This window comes from Jaculus jaculus, chromosome 9 (assembly GCF_020740685.1).
Source record: "Jaculus jaculus isolate mJacJac1 chromosome 9, mJacJac1.mat.Y.cur, whole genome shotgun sequence".
NCBI classification, from domain to species: Eukaryota; Metazoa; Chordata; class Mammalia; order Rodentia; family Dipodidae; genus Jaculus; species Jaculus jaculus.
This window is the reverse complement of record NC_059110.1, coordinates 326,046-345,511: the sequence shown is the minus strand read 5'-3', so window position 1 is coordinate 345,511 and position 19,466 is coordinate 326,046. Positions and strand designations below refer to the sequence as shown.

The 19,466-nt window shown below is 41.2% G+C and overlaps 1 protein-coding gene across 6 annotated transcripts in view; it reads left to right on the top strand.

The window, feature by feature from the left end:
- Fam120b (family with sequence similarity 120B) overlaps positions 1-19,466 on the top strand; it is a 102,907-nt gene that overhangs the window by 67,987 nt on the left and 15,454 nt on the right. The window lies entirely within an intron of this gene.

Sequence of the window (19,466 nt, the reverse complement as noted above, 5' to 3'; positions counted from 1 at the left end):
ATTGGAGAAGAGACAGCCTCTTCAGCAAATGGTGTTGGGAAAACTGGATATATATCTGCAGAAGGATGAAAATAGATTCTTCTCTCTTGCCATGCACAAGAATTAAGTCCAAACGGATTAAAGACCTTAACATCAGACCTGAAACTCTGAAACTGCTAGAGGAAGAAGTAGGGGAAACCCTTCAACAAATTGGTCTTGGCAAAGACTTTCTGAATACAACCCCAATTGCTCAGGCAATAAAACCACAGATTAATCACTGGGACCTCATGAAATTACAAAGATTTTGCACTGCAAAGGACACAGTGAAAAAAGCAAAGAGGCAACCTACAGAATGGGGAAAAATCTTTGCCAGCTATATATCTGATAGAGGATTAATATCTAGGATATACAAAGAACTCAAAAAGTTAAATAATAAGGAATCAAACAAGCCAATCAAAAAATGGGCTATGGAGCTAAATAGAGCATTCTCAAAGGAAGAAATACGAATGGCATATAAGCATCTAAAAAAATGTTCTACATCACTAGTCATCAGGGAAATGCAGATTAAAACTACATTGAGATTCCATCTCACTCCTGTCAGATTGGCTACCATCATGAAAACAAATGATCATAAATGTTGGTGGGGATGTGGAAAAAGAGGAACCCTTCTACACTGCTGTTGGGAATGCAATCTGGTCCAGCCATTGTGAAAAACAGTGTGGAGTTTCCTAAAACAGCTAAAGATTGCTCTACCATATGACCCAGCTATAGCACTCCCAGGCATATATCCAAAGGACTCATCTCATTTCCTTAGAAGTACGTGCTCAACCATGTTTCTTGCTGCTCAATTTATAATAGCTGGGAAATGGAACCAGCCTAGATGTCCCTCAACTGATGAGTGGATAATGAAGATGTGGCACATTTATACAATGAAATGAAGTTATGAAATTTGCAGAAAAATGGGTGGACCTGGAAAGGATTATACTAAGTGAGGTAACACAGGCCCAGAAAGCCAAGCGCTACATGTTCTCTCTCATATGTGGATCCTAGCTGCAGATGATTGGGCTTCTGCGTGGGAATGAAAATAGTAGCAGAGGCCAGTAAGTTAAAAAGTAGACATAAAGGGAAGAGAAAGGAAGGGAGGAGGATAGTTAATAGGTTGATATTGTATATATGTAATTACAATGATTGTAATGGGGAGGTAATATGATGGAGAATGGAATTTCAAATGGGAAAGTGTGGGGTTGGGAGGGAGGGAATTACCATGGGATATATTTTATAATCATGGAAAATGTTAATAAAAATTAAAAAAGAAAAATAAAAAAAGAAAAGAAAATATCAAGTAAGTAATCTTGAATTATGGAAACTCAAAAAAAAAAAAAAGTTGTGCTACACCATGTCTGGCTCCAAAAAGTTTTTCAATTTATTATTTTCAAGCAAAGAAAGAGAGAAAGAAAGAACGAGAAAGAGAGAATGGGCAGGCTAGGGCCTTCTGCCACCACCAACAGAACTTCAGATATATGGCCACTTCGTGCATCTCTCTTCCTGTAGGTACTGGAGAATCAAACCTGGGCCGTCAGGCTTTTCAAGTATGCTGCTTTAACTGCTGAGCAATCTCTCTAGCCCTGTATTGTTTTTAATGTTTTTATATTTACCGTTTTTTAATTAAAATATTTAAAATTTGCATAATCCCTCTTTGGCCTTGTCTCATCCAATATTGATTACCTTACTACTTGATGAATCTGATTTATATGCCAGTGTAAGTCATTCAAATCCACTAAATTTTATCTCACCATGATACTCAACAATAGCAGTAAAGCCTCATGGCAATTTGAGGTCCCTTTTGAATCAACTTTTTTTTTTTTTTTTTTTTTTAGGTAGGGTCTTGGTTGCTAGCCCAGGCTGATCTGGAATTCAGTATGTAGTCTCAGGGTGGCCTCAATTATATCATGCAGGTCATATCTAGGTAGAAACAGCAACTATGGTATTATGAATGCAGTGACCACTTTGTATCTGAGAGACATCATTTCAAAACACTCCTCCCCATCCTGTGACTCTTAGGATCATTCTACCAGCTCTTCTCCAGTGGCCCCTGAGCTTTGGAGAGTATGATAAGAGATGTCTCATTTAGTACTGCAAACAGTCACCACTCCTCAGCATTTTGACGAGTTTTGAATCTCCCTAGTAGTTACCACCATCTGAAAACAGAAGCTTATCTTAAAAGAAAAAAAAAGTAAGAGTAACACTAATATAAATGCATAAACATAAATATTTAGAGAACTATTTGGTGTGCATAATATATCCATTTAGCCAAAGAACGGCAGTAGCTTTTACCCTAGGGGTTGGTTACCTTCCCAGCCATATGCTTTGACTGGGTTTTCAGTACTGGCATGAATTCCCTCCTGTGGAGTAGGCCTCATATCTAATAAGAGCCCCATTGGTTATCCCTGTAGCAGACGTGCCACTATTTCACAAGTGTGGGCACTTCTTACTTGGCTGGCCATTGCTGACTTTTTCCCCTCAGCAGGCTACCTTCCCTCCACCGCCCCCAAGAAGGCTACATAGCACTTTACAGCACTATGACAGCTAGTCAGCCGAGAGAAACCTTCCAATTCAGCTCTAGGTTGATTTCTTAGTATCTTGTAACTAAAGCACGTGGTGTCTTCAGTAGTAGTAGGATCTTACCAAGAGCCTTGGCAATAGCCTATCTTCTTTTGGGGGCCTCAGGGGCTCCCTAGACCAACAACTCCTTATGAGACATCTTACCCCTGACACTGAGATTTTCCTGTAACAACCTATGCCTGCCCCCTCTTGTTCTTAGTCCCACTTCCCTGACCCCACTTAGACCTTTCAACCCTCAGTATTCAACCCTTTACTTACGTATATACTATTGCCTCATCTTAAGCCCTCCCTTGTCCTCCCTTCTTCTCCCTTCTTCATGGGTCCTTTTTAGCTTTCTGGACTCGCTACTGAGGCTTACTCCAACTCCACATGTTGAAGAGAAGTGATGAGAGTGGGCACCCCTGTCTTCTTCCCAATCCTAATGTGAGCTCCTTGAGTCTTTCCCCATTAAGTATGATTTGGGCTTTAGGTGCTTTGTATATAGCCTTTATTACTTGAAGATATAAATCCTTCATGCCTAGTCTCTCCAGGGTTTTGATCATGAAATGATATATTTTGTCAAAGTCCTCTCTGTATCTATTGAAATGATCATGTGGTTCTTGTATTTAATTTTATTTATGTGATATATTTGATTGAAGTGGATAATGCTTTTGATGTGTTTTGATGTGTTGTTGAATTTGATTTGCCAGGATTTTGTTCAAGATTTTTGCACCTAAGTTCATCAGGGATATATAGTTTTCTTCTTTTGTATCTCTGGTTTTGGTATTAGGGTGGTGCTGGTTTCATAGAAGGAGTTGGGGAGCATTCTGACCTGGAATTCACTATGTAGTCTTAGGGTGGTCTTGAACTCATGATGATCCTCCTACCTCTACCTCCCAAGATTGAATTAGGAAATGGGCTGATCCTAAGAATCCTACCGCATCCATACGAAGCTATATGAAACTAGTGAGCCCCACTTCTCTGTAGTAATATGTGCACTCTGGAAAGGTCCTACAATGCTACATTCTAAACATCTAACTTGATGACTAGAATTGTAGCGCTGTCTGTTGTTTTCCCTTTCCTGCCACTTTCATCTCAAATTGGGTTTAAGGACCATATCTTTACACCAAAACTTAGGACATAGACTCTGGTCAGTACCAAGCATATTCCCTGGGCAGTGTATCATGCTAAAATGCTCAAGATGTCTGGCTGTTCAAACTAGAGCTGTTTCAATAATTCTGCAATGCAAAGAATTGAAAGAATTCAGCACCAGAAGTTTTATATACAAAAATATTAACAACAGAAGTGAATGTAATAAACAAAAAAGTGTGTTTTCATATCAACTGTGCAGCTGAAACAGACTTCAGTGATGCTTGTGGCTCCTGGAATGGAAGGGCTCCCATTCCCTGGGAGCCTATCTTTTAATCCATTCTGCTAGCCTATCTTTTTTACTGGGGAATTGAGACCAATTAATATTCAGAGTTGAAGGATACATATTAATTTCTGTCATTTTTTGGGGGGGGGAGTTTCAAGATAAAGTTTCACTCTAGTTCAGGCTTACCTGAATTCACTATGTAGTCTCAGGGTTGCCTCAAACTCACTGTGATCCTCCTACCTCTGCCTCGTGAGTGCTGGGATTAAAGGTGTGCGTCATCTGTCATTCTTTTCTATTTTTTCTGTTTTTCAAGGTAGGGTCTCACTCTAGCCCAGGCTAACCGGGAATTCACTACGTAGTCTCAGTGTAGCCTTGACCTCATGGTAGTCCTCCCACCTTTGCTTCCCAAATGCTGGGATTAAAGGGGTGTGCTACCGTGCCCAACTAATTCCTGTCATTCTTATTTTATAGTGCTTGCTGTTTTTCTGTTCCTTCATGTATTAAATATTATTTAAGCATGATTTGTTCTTTCCGATTGCCTCTAAAATGTACTTTTCCTTCTCCTTATTCCATAAGCTTCCTTCAAGTGTTTTCTGTAGAGCTGGCTTAGGAGTCATGTTTTCCTTTAGCCTGATTTTTATTTTGGAAAGTTCTTTTTCCTTCATTTATGATAGTTTTGCTGGATACAATAATCTGGGTAGGCAGTTGAGGTCTTTCAGAACTTGAAATAGATCATTCCAGGTTCTTCTGGCTTTTTAAAATTTATTTTTATTTATTTATTTATTTGACAGAGAAAGAAGGAGAGAGAGAGAGAGAATGGGCGTACCAGGGCCTGCAGCCATTGCAGATGAACTCCAGATGTGTGTGCCCCCTTGTGCATGTGGCTAACATGGATCCTGGGGAATCGAACCTGGGTCCTTTGGCTTTGCAGACAAATGCCTTAACTGCCAAGCCATCCCTCCAGCTCTCTTCTGGCTTTTAATGTTTCTGTTGAGAAATTTGTCTTTATCTTGATGGCTTGTGTTTATAGGTGACAAGGTGCTTCTCTGTTGCTGCTTTTCTTTGGTCTGTGTTTTTAGTTTAATTATAATATGAGTAGTAGTTACTTTCTGGTCTTGTCAGCTTGCGTTCTAAATGCCCCCGTATCTATATTCGCACCTCTTTCCCTAATTTTGGGAAATTGTGTCTGTGATCATGTTGGAAATGGTGTGCCATTATTAGATTGAAATTCTTTTCCTCCTGTGTCCAGAACACATGGATTTTTTTTTTTTTTTTTTTGGGGGGGGTTTCAAGGTAGGGTCTCCCTCTGGTCCAGGCTGACCTGGAATTAACTATGTAGTCTCAGGGTGGCCTTGAACTCTTGGCAATCCTCCTACCTCTGCCTCCCGAGTGCTGGGATTAAAGGTGTGCGCCACCATGCCCGGCTCAGAACACATGGATTTTATCTCTTCATTATCTCCCAAATGTCTTGAAATTTCCACATGAGTCTATGGGGGCATACATTCAAACTACCACAAATACTAACAGCAGGAGTGACCCAAGCTGATTAACATACTTATTATGAAATTTTCCTAGTAGTATTAATAACACTGGCCCTTTTGACTTCATTAGTTGCTCATGGATGAACAAGCAAGACTTCTTGGGTGAATTTCTCACTTGCATTGATTTGTAAAGCTGGTTCCCTCTTTGGACTTGCCTCATTTGGCTAGGTCAATCATTTGTTCAGTTCATCTAGTCTGTATGTTGTTAGTGGAGTAGTGAATAGGATCCTTTGTCTTCCTGCAGTGTTGGGTAGTGGTCTTGGTTCTGGTATATGAGGGAGGGAGAGGCCATGGAATGCTACCTGGAGGTGCCCATTGTTTCCTTTAGGTTCTTTTGATTTTGTAGGTTTGTTTTGAATGGGAAGAATCCCTTCCCAGTAGTTTCGAAGGCTCTTGCTGGCTCAGTAGAAGCACTTCCCAGTGGCAGCTAGGTAGAGCCTAATCTACACTGATTGCCAGTAGCAACCTCCTGTTTCTCTACAGGAGTCTAACTTGGCTTAATAAATTGCTTATGGATCTTAGAAATTATAGAAGTGAGACATCCAAAGTGAGACTCACTGGGCCAAATGCAAAGCCTTAGTGGGGCAATATTCTGTCTGTAAGCTGTAAGGAGGAAGTATTGCCTGGGCCCTGCTTCATTTCTAGTTCTTTCAGTTAGTCTGCAAAACCATCCTGGGAAAGCTGAGTGTTTGTCTCTTACCGGATCACTCTGACCTTGTCGGCATATTTATGTACATAGTCTGGCTCTCCATAGCCATAGGTTCTTCAAATAACCATGAATTGGAAATATTTTTTGAAAGCCTGCATCTAAACATGTACAGACATTTTTCCTTGACATTATCCCCTAAACAATGCAGCATCTTAACTATTTATAGAACATGTATGTTGTATTGGGAATTATAAGTTTCTAGAGTTGACTTGAAGTACACAGGAGCATGTATGTGGGGGTATATGTTAATACTGAATCATTTTGTGTAAGAGACTTAGTTGTTTTCATGGATTTTTTGATGTCCTGAGACCAGTTACACATAGAAATCTATATATGAAATTAAGGAATATAGCTGGGCATGGTGGCACACACCTTTAATCGCAGCACTTGGGAGACAGAGGTAGGAGGTTCACCATGAGTTTGAGGCCACCCTGAGACTACACAGTAAGTTTCAGGTCAGCCTGGCCTAGCGTGAAGCCCTACCTCAGGAAACAACAACAACAAAAAAAAAAAAAAAAAACCCAGAATATAAATAACTCACAGTAGTTAAATAAAGAAAGGAAATAATTGCTGGGTGTGGTGATACATGCCTTTAATCCCTACACTTGGGAGACACAGGAGGATTGCTTTGAGTTCCAGGTCAGCCTGGGCTAAAGTGACACCTTAACCTTGAAAAAACCAATCAGAAATAAAGAATCACTTGTAGTTCTTAGAAAGCTAGCTTTTGTATGCAATGTGTAGAAAATAGTTCTGTGCATATAATGCCATAAGCTGCTGCCCCTCTGTACTGAAATTATATGAGAACTGAAAATATAAACATATTTGGTATTTGAGTTAGAATTATTTTATAATAAGGGACTGAGGAGATGGATCAGTGATCAGTTGTAATGCCTGCTAGCCTGAGTTCAGTTTCCCAGTACCCATGTAAAGCCATGCTTACAAAGTGTTGCATGTTCTTGGAGTTCATTTATAATGGCAAGAGGCCCTGGCATGCCCATTCTCTCTCTTTCTTTTAAATAAATAAATAAAGTTTTTATTTGTTTGAGAGGGGTAAGAGAGAGAGAATTGGTATGTCAGGCTCTCTAGCCACTGCAAATGAACTCTAGATGTATGTGCCAAATTTGGCATACATGGGTACTAGGGAGTTGAACCTTGGTCCTTAGGCTTGGCAGGCAAATGCCTTAACTGCTGAGCCATCTCTCCAGCCTAAATAAAAGTTTTAAAATAATTCATTTTATATTAAGATTAGCCATGAAGCAGTAGATTGCATTATATATAACAGGCAACATGAACTTTCCCTCTTTCAAACCATTTATGTGCAGAATGTAGAATATCATGTCCAAATTGTTTAGGACCGGTTTACTGGGCTTGAGGAGTCACTCTAAACTGTGGTGGTTCTGTGTTTCATGAGATGTTTTTCTGTGGAGCCTCCTGTACTTTGATCATATCTCTAGTCCTTCCATTGTAATAGGAGAGCCTCTCCCTTAGTGTTGGCAAGTTTCAAATCTGTCTACATTCAACGTCTTTTGACTTTTTCATAGTATCTCCTGTCTAGTACTGTGAGAGGGACTCTCTAGTACTGTGCCACCTCATTACTGAGGCCTGTGAGTATACTCTACGCACATCTGGGCAGTGCTAGCTACTGCCCCTAGCAGTGCCTCTAGCCTACTCTTGGGCCAGGACATGTGGTGACTTTACTTTGTCCTCTTCTGAGAAGAGCCAGAGAAACTACTCTAGTTTTCTTTGTTTTTCACTAGTTCTCTCTTAGGTGTCTGAACAGAGGTATAACCCACCCCTTCCCACCTACTGGTTTCCTGTCTCCTTCCAGGTGAACAGCTCCCTATGGCAGAAACTTTATGGATTATGCCACACAGAGAGCTCTGAGTTGGATCTTGGTGGAGATACCCTCCTGGTTCCTTGTAGTTACTCATTATATATTTTGGTTGGGGAAATGAAAGGAAAAGAATAAGAATTGATAAAAAGTGAAATTGTGTTGGTGTTCATCCATGTACATTAGGAAGCAGCCTATCTATCATCAGCTTACATTTCACTATGGGGATGAATCAGTAGTTCCTGGGCATGTAGAGTGCAGGGAGATCCTAGGCTGGTGGTTGTACATGAGGAATCCTGAGAACATCAGGGTACTGTGCAGGAATGAGGTGCCTTAAGAGAGTGGTATGTGCATAGTTCTTACAGTTACAGAAGTGACAAGTGACCATTATCCACGGTAGCACAGCTGCCGTGAAGCATTCTACAGAAGCCACAGGCAAGATTTCACCAGGGTCCCTGTGTCCTGGGCTCTCTGCTAGAACAGCAGCCAGCTAGTTGAATGTGGCATTCCCATACTGAGCACCTATTAAAAAAGCTTTTATTAGATATGGACTTTTTTGTTTTTCAAGGTAAGGTTTAGCTCTAGCCCAGCTGACCTGGAAGTCACTATGTAGTCTCAGGCTGGCCTTGAACTCACAGTGATCCTTCTACCTCTGCCTCCCAAGTGCTGGGAGTAAAGGCATATACCACCATGCCTGGCTTAGATAAAGCCATTTAACAGCCATTAAATATTTAGAAATTACTTTCTCTCTGAGGTCTTTGTGATATAAATTAAAAGTCATCTCTTGATTTCAAGACTTCAGTAATCTGTTTTTGAAAAACAGACTTGTGAACAAACAATACTTTTATTTTGGAAAACAGACTTTTATTTATGTATTTACTTCATATTTATATTTATTTATTTGAGAGTGACAGACAGAGAGAAAGAGGCAGAGAGAGAAAGAGAGAATGGGTATGCCAGGGCATCCAGCTGCTGCCAATGAACTCCAGATGTGTATGCCCCCTTGTGCATCTGGCTAACATGGGTCCTGGGGAATTGAGCCGCAAACCAGGGCCTTTGGGCTTCACAGGCAAGTGCTTAACTGCTAAGCCATCTCTCCAGCCCAGTGAAGCTTTTATTTTTATTTTCTATTTATTTGAGGGAAAGAGAAAGAGGCAGATAGAGAGAGAGAGAGAGTGGGTGTGCCAGGGCCTCCAAGCACTACAGACAAACTCCAGACACATGTGCCAACTTGTGCATCTGGCCTATGTGGATCCTGGGGAATTGGACCTGGGGCCTTTGGCTTTACAGGCAAGCACCTTAACTGCTGAACTCTCTCCAACCCAAGACTTTATAAGTAATCTTTAAATCTCTGAACTTGTAGCAGTGTACATACTTTGAACTTCAATACTTTGATAAGAGTACCCGAGTCATTTGGAAGGATACTTTACCAGACTCAATTTGCACCCCATGTTTACAAGGCTGTTCTTAAACCCAGCCCTTCATGTGCTCTTCTCTATCTCTTTTTCACCTTCAGCCTTTCTTTCTTAAACTTACCATTTCTGCTGTCTCTGTCCTCTGGTTGGACAACTTAGTATCTCCTTATTTAGGAGAAAATATTCTCACGTAGAGAAGACTCTACTCCATCTGGTGTTGGCATTGCTGAATCTTTAGAGGCAGGCTCCATATTGTAACTGTACTTTACTTCATTTCTACCTTCAGTCCCTTCCAATAAGAATTTTTCTACATTGCACAGAATTACTAAAGCAAGGGTAAGAACATGCCTAACTGCTAAGTCCAGAGGGAGCAGGTTTGCTGGTATGCATGTGTGCATGCACACACACACATGTGTGTGTGTGTGTGTATGTTCATATAAATGTAGATAGACTTGAGTAGTTCCAAGACTACTCCTATGTGTAGATGCGTGGATGTGAATGAGATTTGAGCTATTCCTAGCCTGTCCTTGGTGTTGCCTCTCCCTTGGTAGACAGTGAAGCCTGTGTCCCAGTCTTGCCAGTAATATGCAAGAAATTAGGGTACTTGTGAGTTTTTCATAATAACCTTGTATAGCCAGGACCATGCTATCCTTCTCTCCTTGAATGTAGACATGATATTTAGGAACTGTAGCAACTTTTTTACTAAGGAGAAAATAACCTTTTTCAGGCAAGAAGAAAATGACATGGGTTTAAGATGATACCCTGAAATGGCTGGCCCTTGCTTGCCCCTCAGATAAGTAGTAACTGTTCTCATGGATTCTGCTGCAATTACTTATGTCCAATGTGCCTTCTTTAAGATGGCCACACTAGCACACGTGCTAGGTAGGCTTGTTCTTAGGTGTTTCACTGAGCAGCCAAAATGTTAGTTGGAAAGTCATATTAGAGTTCTTCAAGTCCCTGTCCCCCAGTTGAACTTTTGTCAATAAACAAATTTAGGAGTATCCAAAGTGGTGAAGTCGGGACAGAAGGAACAGCAGGTTCAGAGATTTAGAAGGCGGGATGTGATGGATAAGAGTGTCAGTACAGGGAACTGTTGACGCCCCTTTCTTCCACCCTGCCATCTGTCTTGGCCTCATACTAGGATAGCTCTCTCCAGGTGCAAGTCTACCTCAGAGAAAGGGATTTTGCTCTGGCAGCTTACCAAGAAAAAGTCTTTTTACAAGTCCTTCCTGAACCAGGTATTACTTTGGTGATGTTCCCTTCCTGAAGGATGGAAGTCCCCACTTTATGTTGAAGAGGTTGTTTAAAATATGGCCTGGACAAATGCCCAAAGAAAGAAGCCTTAGCTGAAGCCAAAGTGCCCTTTGCAATTCCTGTGGAGGAAGTAGAAAATGGATGGGTTTATTTCTTTCTTGTTCATTTACATTTCCTCTTTTAAATAATGCATTTATGTGAGTTGCATAACAGAATAGCTGAGTGGACATACATGGGCACATGTACACATGTATGAAATTGACCCCTTGTTCAAAGCCAGGTGTCTTTGAGACTGCAAAGGATCCCTAGGCAGGTGCTTGGATTCTAGGGACATATGGCTACAGCCAGCTTGTAGAACTGCTCTAAGTCTTGGCCTAACCCTAACCCTAACCCAGGCAAGGATAGGAACACTTTGTACTGACAAAGTCCTTACTTCTGGAAGGAATCACTAAAAATTGGACTTAAAAAAATTTTTTTCAGGGGCTGGAGAGATAGCTTAACAGTTGAGACACTTGTGTGTGAAGCCTAAGGACTAAGGTTCAATTCCCTAGTACCCACTTAAGCCAGATGCATAAGGTAGTGCGTGAATCTGGAGTTCATTTGCAGTGGCTAAAGGCCCTTACTTACCCATTCTCTCTCTTTCTCTCTCCTTCCCCCCCCCTCACTCTCTCTCTGCCTCTTCCTCTTAGATAAATAAAATATATTTTATTTATTTTATTTTTTTATTTAAATTTTATTTATTTATTTATTTGAGAGGTGGGGAGAGAATGGGCACACTGGGATCTTTTGTCACTGCACGTGAACTCTAGTCACATATACCATTTTGTGCACTAGCTTTACATGAGTTCTGGGCAATCAAACCTACACCAGTTGGCTTTGCAAGTATGTGCCTTTAACCACTGAACCATCTCCCTGGCTCTACAAGTAGGCATATTGATGTGTTCATTTTTGGAGCTGTAGTTCTGGGAGGCCTGTCATCAGTCTGGTAATCTAGGCAGTATCCAGGAAGTATCAAAAACACTTGGGTTATTCCTCCTGTATAAATTCTATGTTTATGGTCTTTGTACTAAGCTGTACTTCCTTTCTTCTTGAGTTATTTCCAGAAACCACCTGAAACAGAACATATTTTCCTGTTGGTTGTCTGGTCATGAATTCTAAGGCTTAGAAGTAGCTTGAAAATCACATGTACTTACAGAAAATGTTTCATAAGGATTGCTGGGATCATCCTGGCTTGGAGGAGATCACAGTAGCTGAGTTAACATTCTTGCTTTGGCCTGGAGAAGATTGTCTCCCTGCTGGTAGTGTGAAAGTTTCTGTTCTTTGCAGTTGTTACCATGAACATTTAGTCCTGTTGGAGGCCATAGCTTACCTGTCAGATTCATGAGTTCTGGTCTACACCAAGCAGTGCCTGCTAGCTGGTTGTCTTTTTTCATTGTGTCAGTTAAAATTCTAGGAAAAGATAAATAAGTAAACATAAAATTCTAGGAAAGCTTTGGAACACAACTCAACTTTGCCTCATTTACAGATATGAACATGGATAGGAGGAACAGAGTTTTTGTTCAACTTGCTAAAGAAAGAGTGGTAGAAACCAAGCAGACATTGGTGTTCAGTGGTTCATCACATCTTTCATAATGCCTCAGTGTCTTTTCCCTCCTTGTATTATGGAGGGACAAAGGATTTTAGAGTGCAATGTCTCTGAATTCCTTGTAATTGAGTCATATCCTACAGTTAACTTTCCCCTCTAAGATAGGAGTAGAAAATGGTGGAATACCCCACATGACAATTACCTGTTCTGTTAAATACCTATTATATACAAAGTGGGGTGGACCATCAACAAAACAGTCATCTCCAACACTGAAAATCTAATTCTTATCTGATTTGTTCTGCTCTGAGTCCTATGGTGTTGGACACACCTAGTGGTAGGACTGAAAGTCAGTGTCCCTAGTATATACCCAAATCCTGTAGCCTATGGCTCCAGCCCTGCGCTTCTAGCATCTCATCTTCTCTTTTCTTACCCTCTGAGCCAGAAATCATGCAATCAGCAGTGGCATGCTTACTACCTATTGTGTCATTACTTCCTTTCCTCCCTCTCCCTATCCCCTCCAAGTATTTGGACCAGTTCTACCTTGCTTTGCCAGTTGTTAACACTGCCATGGTTACATACCTTTTATCACCCTTAGGCAGTCCCTATTTCCCTGCACAGCTTTCTAACTCTGAGCTTTACTTTGAGCTGAGTTCTGCTTCAAGGAGCCAGTGAGTGATATCATAATTCACCCCAGATTTGTAATGCTGGATGCATTATTCAATATGTAAATTAGCTAAGATGGGTGATGGTTAATGTTGATCTGGAATCACCTAGGAGACAAAATTTATGGGCATGTCTGTGAGGGAGTTTCGAGATTAGGTTAATTAAAATGGAAAGACCCACCTTAATGGACAGCACCATTTCATGAGCTGGGGTCCTGGAGTGAATAACAAGGAGAAAGCCAACTGAATACCAGTATTCAATGCTGCCTGCTTCTTGACTATAACTTGAATGTGTTGTAGATGGTGCTGCTGAGTAGGTGGCTCTCTGTTCTCAGGAACCTTTTCTAAAACACTTTCATGAGCCAGGCATGGTGGCACATGCCTTTAATCCCAGCACTCGGGAGACAGAGGTAGGAGGATTGCTGTGAATTCGAGGCCACCTTGAGACTCCATAGTGAATTCCAGGTCAGCCTGGGCTAGAGTGAGACCCCACCTTGAAAAAAATTTTTTTAAAAATAAAAATATTCATGAAAGGCTTCCCCCTCCTCCCTTCCTGTGCATGCCACTGTTCTTGGCCCACCTGTCTGGATTGTTCCTTTATTTGTCAAATTGTGAGCAACTCTAATCCTTAGACTTCTAAGGAAGAAACAATGCAATGTAGCACCTTTACAATCAAAGCAGGACTTTTGCTTATTCACAAGTCATTTATGTACTTAGGAGAGGTCTTGACTACTTAGAATAGTTTTGTTCCATCCAGTTATCACTGTACTCTTTTGTCAGCAAGCCTCAGTAATGAACCTTCATTTGCATATAAGCACCCTACAGGTAAGCCGTTCCCCCTAAATATTTACTGTTGCTGAGGTATTTGGCATAAGACCTTGTTTTTCTAGTTTCTCCTCTCCCATTCAATGGTAAGGGACACTGTTCCACTACCTCCACAGGAGAAGCTCAGTTTTGCTTTGTCTTTCATTCCAAAGAACCTATTTCAAAAATGCAGAGTGTTTTTTGTTTTGTTTATTAATTTTATTTGTTGAGTTGAATAAGCCAAAGGCCAAGCCATTGAGTGCTGGAAGCCAACCATTGTTGGATCTAGCTGGTTCTCTGCCATATTGATCCAGGTTCTTCCTGTGTCCTTAAGATTTTTCTTTTGCTATCTCCCCATGTAACGCCAGTTAGCTCAAATTAGTAGTTTTTTTTTTTTCTTTTTCTTTTTCTGTTGATGATTAATTGGGAAGCTGCTCTTGGTCACCCAGCTTCCCTAACTGCCCTTCTTCCAGTAGTTTGGTACAGCTCTTATCAGCAGTGACCTATCAAAGAGGAGAGGTGTGGTCTGAGTTCTGAAAGTTACATAATGCTCAAGGAGGTATATTTGAGAAGCACTTGCAAACACATCTTGGGACAGTCACTGTCTCCCAGATCCAAAAAGGATTTCACTGCAAGGAGCTACAGAGGTGCTATGGAAGCTGCCAATAGCCAGTTCATCCCTTAGTTCTGTTGAATAGCTTACTCTTGCATTTAGAGCAGGGGCAAAACAAAGTTGTACTTAGAAAACTGTATTAATGTCTGTAAGTTTCTTTAAAAATATTTTTATATATTTGAGAGACAGAGGAGAACATGGGCACTCAAGGCCTCTTGTCCCTACAAATGAACTCCAGGCACATGTACCATTTTGTATATCTGGCTTTATGTGGGTACTAGGGAACTAAACCTGGGCTGACAGGCTTTGCAAGCAGGTGGTTTTAGCCTATGAACCATCTCCCCAGCCCTGTACAGTTTTTTGAATTTAACAGAGTCACTGAATTTGATGTCTTTCCCTTAGTCAGTGTCATTACCTCTGAGGCAGTGTCACTTGAGCTGTACCTTCCTGCCCTGTACTTTGCTGACTTAGTTTACATTTAATCCTGTGCTGTGTAGAAGGATAAAGGAGTAACTTATTAGTGTTGTGTGAAATGGGAAGGTGATAGGTTCAAGTTATCTGCAGCTCCATTCAGTTTGTTTAGAAAGAGCAAGTGCTCCTTTGCAGTAATAAGATTCCATCTCAGTGTCACCAGGAGCTGACATACCCTGGCCTATAGCTAAAACTGTTATTGTGGTTACTGTTTGAGTTATTGAGACTTTATTTTACTAACACTCTGTAGTCCCCAGCAGGCCTCAACTTTACAGTGATCCTCCTACCTCTGCTTCCCAAGTGCTGGCATTGAAGGAATGTGCCACTACACCCAGCATATTTCAGACAACACTGTAGAGTTAGTTGTTTGAGGACAAGAGGTCTGCACGTGTACTTGGCTTTGGCCCTCTCAGCTGGTTAGGGGGACAGGACATCCATGCTCCGTGGTCAGATAGGACAATAGAGGCCCTCAGAGTTGGTATCATACATATAGCTCCTTGACTGAGCAGGGAAGGATGACACTGTTCAGGGGACCCCTGCTTTAGCATTCATTATCCCCCATTAGTGCTTTTAGCATGTTACCTTCAAAAGATTAGGAACCCTAATTCTAGAAACTGTTCCAGGAACGTAAGACTAATTTTCTAGTCAAAGACAAGGAGGAAAGCTAGCAGAATATTTCTTTAAAGTACATCTGTTTGAAGCCTGAACAGGGCTAAAATTATGATAAAGAATGACTATTATTTAAATGCTAGAAGACTTGACTCAAGGAGGCTGGCTTGGCATTGGAGTCACGGGTGTGCTTGAGAGTGTTGCTATCAGAATATCACTGCCAGAGGCCAGTAAGTTAAAAAGGAGACATAAAGGGAAAAGAAAGGAAGGGAGGAGGAATAGGTTGATATTGTATATATGTAAGTACAATGATTGTGATGGGGCGGTAATATGATGGAGAATGGAATTTCAAAGGAGAAAGTATGGGGTGGGGGAGGGAGGGGATTAACATGGGATTTTTTTTATAATCATGGAAAATGCTAATAAAAATTTTTAAAAAAATAAATAAAATTAAGGGCTGGGGAAAAAAAAAGAATATCACTGCCAGGAATGAAATAGAGGATGCCACTACAGACCTCACCAAGATAAAAAGCATATTAGAAAATATCTTGGGGCACAGAGACTAAATTTCTAAAAAGCACAAATAAACATATCATATACTTTCACAAGTAAATAATTAAATAACTATTGAAGAAATTGAATTCATAGTTCTAAAATTCCCCTAAGACATATCTGTAGCCCAGGTGGGCCTCTAATAATTCATCAGACAGTTAAAGAAAAATTATTGCCAATTCTGTACAATCTCTCCCAGAAAATACGGAGTATAGAACATTTCCCAGTGAGGCCAATATTATCTGATACACAAACCAGGCGAAGGCAGTACAAAACAGAAAGTTGTAGGACATCACCTCTTACATAGATACAAAAGGCCTTAGTAGTATTTACAGATCACATCCATCAGTGTATGAGAGGAATTACATACCATGATCCAAGTGGGTATTTTCATTTCAGGGTACATGTCTGACTGAGTACTTAAAAATCAGTGGTGGGGTGATGGACTGAATTTCTTCAGTGGTTAAAGGTGATTTCTTGTAGTCTGCCGACCTAGGTTCAATTCCCCAGCACTCATATAAAGCCAGATCCAAAAAGTGGCGTATGCATCTGCTAGACATTTGTAACAGCAAGATACCTTTGCATGCCCATTCCACACAAATGAATTTAAAAAAATATGCTGGGTGTGGTGGCACATGCCTTTAGTCCCAGCACTTGAGAGACAGAGGTAGGAGGAGTGCTGTGAGTTAAAGGCCATCCTTAGACTGCATAGTGAATTCCAGGTCAGCCTGAGCTAGAGTGAAACCCTACCTCAAAACAACAACAACAACAAAATCAATGAATTTACATAGTACTCCATATTAATAGGCTAATGAAAAAAATCACACATCAGTTGTTCAGAAAAAGCATCAGGCAAAATTTAATGCCAGTTGATGCAAAATTTTAAAATGATACTAGAGGGACTTTGGTCAACTTCCATATCAGAAAAAAAAGCACATAATTAACCTTATGCATAATATACAAAGAAACTAAATGCTTTTTGTCAGGATTGGGGTGAAGCAAGAATACCTAGTCCTGGTACTGTTGTGTGATATAGAACTGGAAATTATAGTCGTATAGTAAATAAAGAAAAGGTCAGAGAAAGCATGCAAAGGTAGGAGGATCACTGTGAATTCAAAGTCAGCCTGAGACTACATAGTGAATTTCAGGTCAGCCAGGGTCAGAGCTAGACCCTACCTTGAAAAATCAAAAACATGGTTAAGGAAAAACATGCAGAGCCTTTAGTTAGCAGAGGGACATTCTAGACTAGCTAGGATGCTAAAGGCTTGTTAGAGATGTGAAGGAAACATAATCATCCCAGTCACAGATATTTCAATTCTTGCCATCTTAGGTCAGTCAGGCTTAGGACAATGCATTAGAAAGTTCAGATCAGACCAGAGCCGGTGTTCTGTCTAGTCTTTGTTGGGGTTTCACCTTTTGATATACAGATGTGTCAGTGTACTCAGGGCTGCCTTCAATCTAGGCCCTCTTCAGGACATGCACAGCAAATTGTACCCAACTCTAAACAAGGTAACATAAGATGCTCAATTTAACCTGGGGGGTATGGTTCTATGTAAAAACTTGGTGACACAAAAAGGAGATGCACTTGGGGCTACCTAGTGAATTTCAGGTGTGTGGCTGGGCATTGCAGGAATCCCTGCATGGGTGGTGGTGCTCATCTTTAAACCTAGCACTTGGGAGGTAGAGGTAGGAGGAGTGCTTGAATTCAAGGTCACCCTGAGACAACATAGTGAATTCCAGGCCAGCCTGGGCTAGAGTGAGACCTTACCTCAAAAAAATAAAAAAACAAAGGCCAGGCGTGGTGGCTTACACCTTTAATTCCAGAGTTATGAGGATCGCCATGAGTTTGAGGCCACCCTGAGACTCCATAGTGAATTCAGGTCAGCCTGGGCTAGAGTGAGACCCTACTTCAAAACAAAAAACAAAAAGAAAATGATTTTTTTTAATTTTTTATTTATTTATTTATTTGAGAATGACAGAGAGAGAAAGAGGCAGATAGAGAGCGAGAGAAAGAATGGGCGCGCCAGGGCTTCCAGCCACTGCAAACGAACTCCAGACGCGAGCGCCCCCTTGTGCATCTGGCTAACGTGGGACCTGGGGAACCGAGCCTCGAACCGGGGTCCATAGGCTTCACAGGCAAGCGCTTAACCGCTATGCCATCTCTCCAGCCCAGAAAATGATTTTTTAAAAAAAGAAAAAATATGGGAGCTGGAGACATGACTTAGTGGTTAAGGTGCTTGCCTGCAAAGCCAAATGACCCAGGTTCGATTCCTCAGGACCTACATAAAGCCAGAGGCACAAGGGGGTGCATGCGTCTGGAGTTCATTGGCAATGACTGGAGCCACTGGCACAACCATTCTCTCTTTCTCTGTCTGTCTCTCTCTGCCCCTTTCTCTCTCTCTTACAAATAAATAAATTAATTTAAAAGAAAATACATAAAAAAATAAAAATAGCCGGGTGTGGTGGCACATGCTTTTAATCCCAGCACTTGGGAGGCAGAGGTAGGAGGATTGCTGTGAGTTGAAGGCCACCCTGAGACTCCATAGTGAATTCCACATCAGCCTGAGCTAGAATGTGACCTTACCTCGAAAAACTAAAAATAAATAAATAAATAATAAAAACATAAGTAAACCACAGGAGCTGGAGAGATGGCTTAGTGGTGCTTGCCTGCAAAGCCTAAGAGCCTAACAATGTGGATTTGAATCCCCCTACCAAGAAAAAGGAGATGCATATCCAAAGGGGAAAAATGGAGGCAGACAGACAGAGATTGGGCACACCAGGTCCTCTATCTACTGCAAACAAACTCCAGACTCATGTGTGCTGTGTCACCTCATACATCTGGCTTTATGTGGGTACTGGGGAATTGAACCTGGGTTTTTAGGCTTTGCAGGCAAGTCCCTTAACCACTGAGCAGTCTCTCCAGCTCTGGCAAGCTACTGACTTGTGAAAACTAGAAGTTGAGCCCGGACGTGGTGGCTCATGCCTTTATTCCCAGCTCTTGAGAGGAAGAGGTAGGAGGATCTCTGTGAGTTCAAGGCCATCCTGAGACTGCATAGTGAATTCCAGGTCAGCCTGGGCTAGACTGAAACTTTACCTCGAAAAGCCAAAATAAAAAAATAAAAACAGTAGTCATCAATCAGCCTTTTCAGATACATGTGCCATCTTATTCTTAAATTATATTCATTCTTTAACATTTATTTATTTAGGAGAGAAAGAGAGAATGTGCATGCCAGGGCTTCTTAGCTACTGCAGACAAACTGCAGATACATGTGCCACCATGTGCATCTGGCTTATGTGGGTACTGGGGAATTGCACCTGGGTCCTTAGCCTTCACTGGCAAGTGCCTTAACCACTAAGCCATCTCTCCAGCCCAGTAGCATTCATTTAAAATGAGATTTTTAGGCTGGGCATGATGACACACACCTTTAATCTCAACACTTGGGAGACAAGTAGGAGGATCACTGT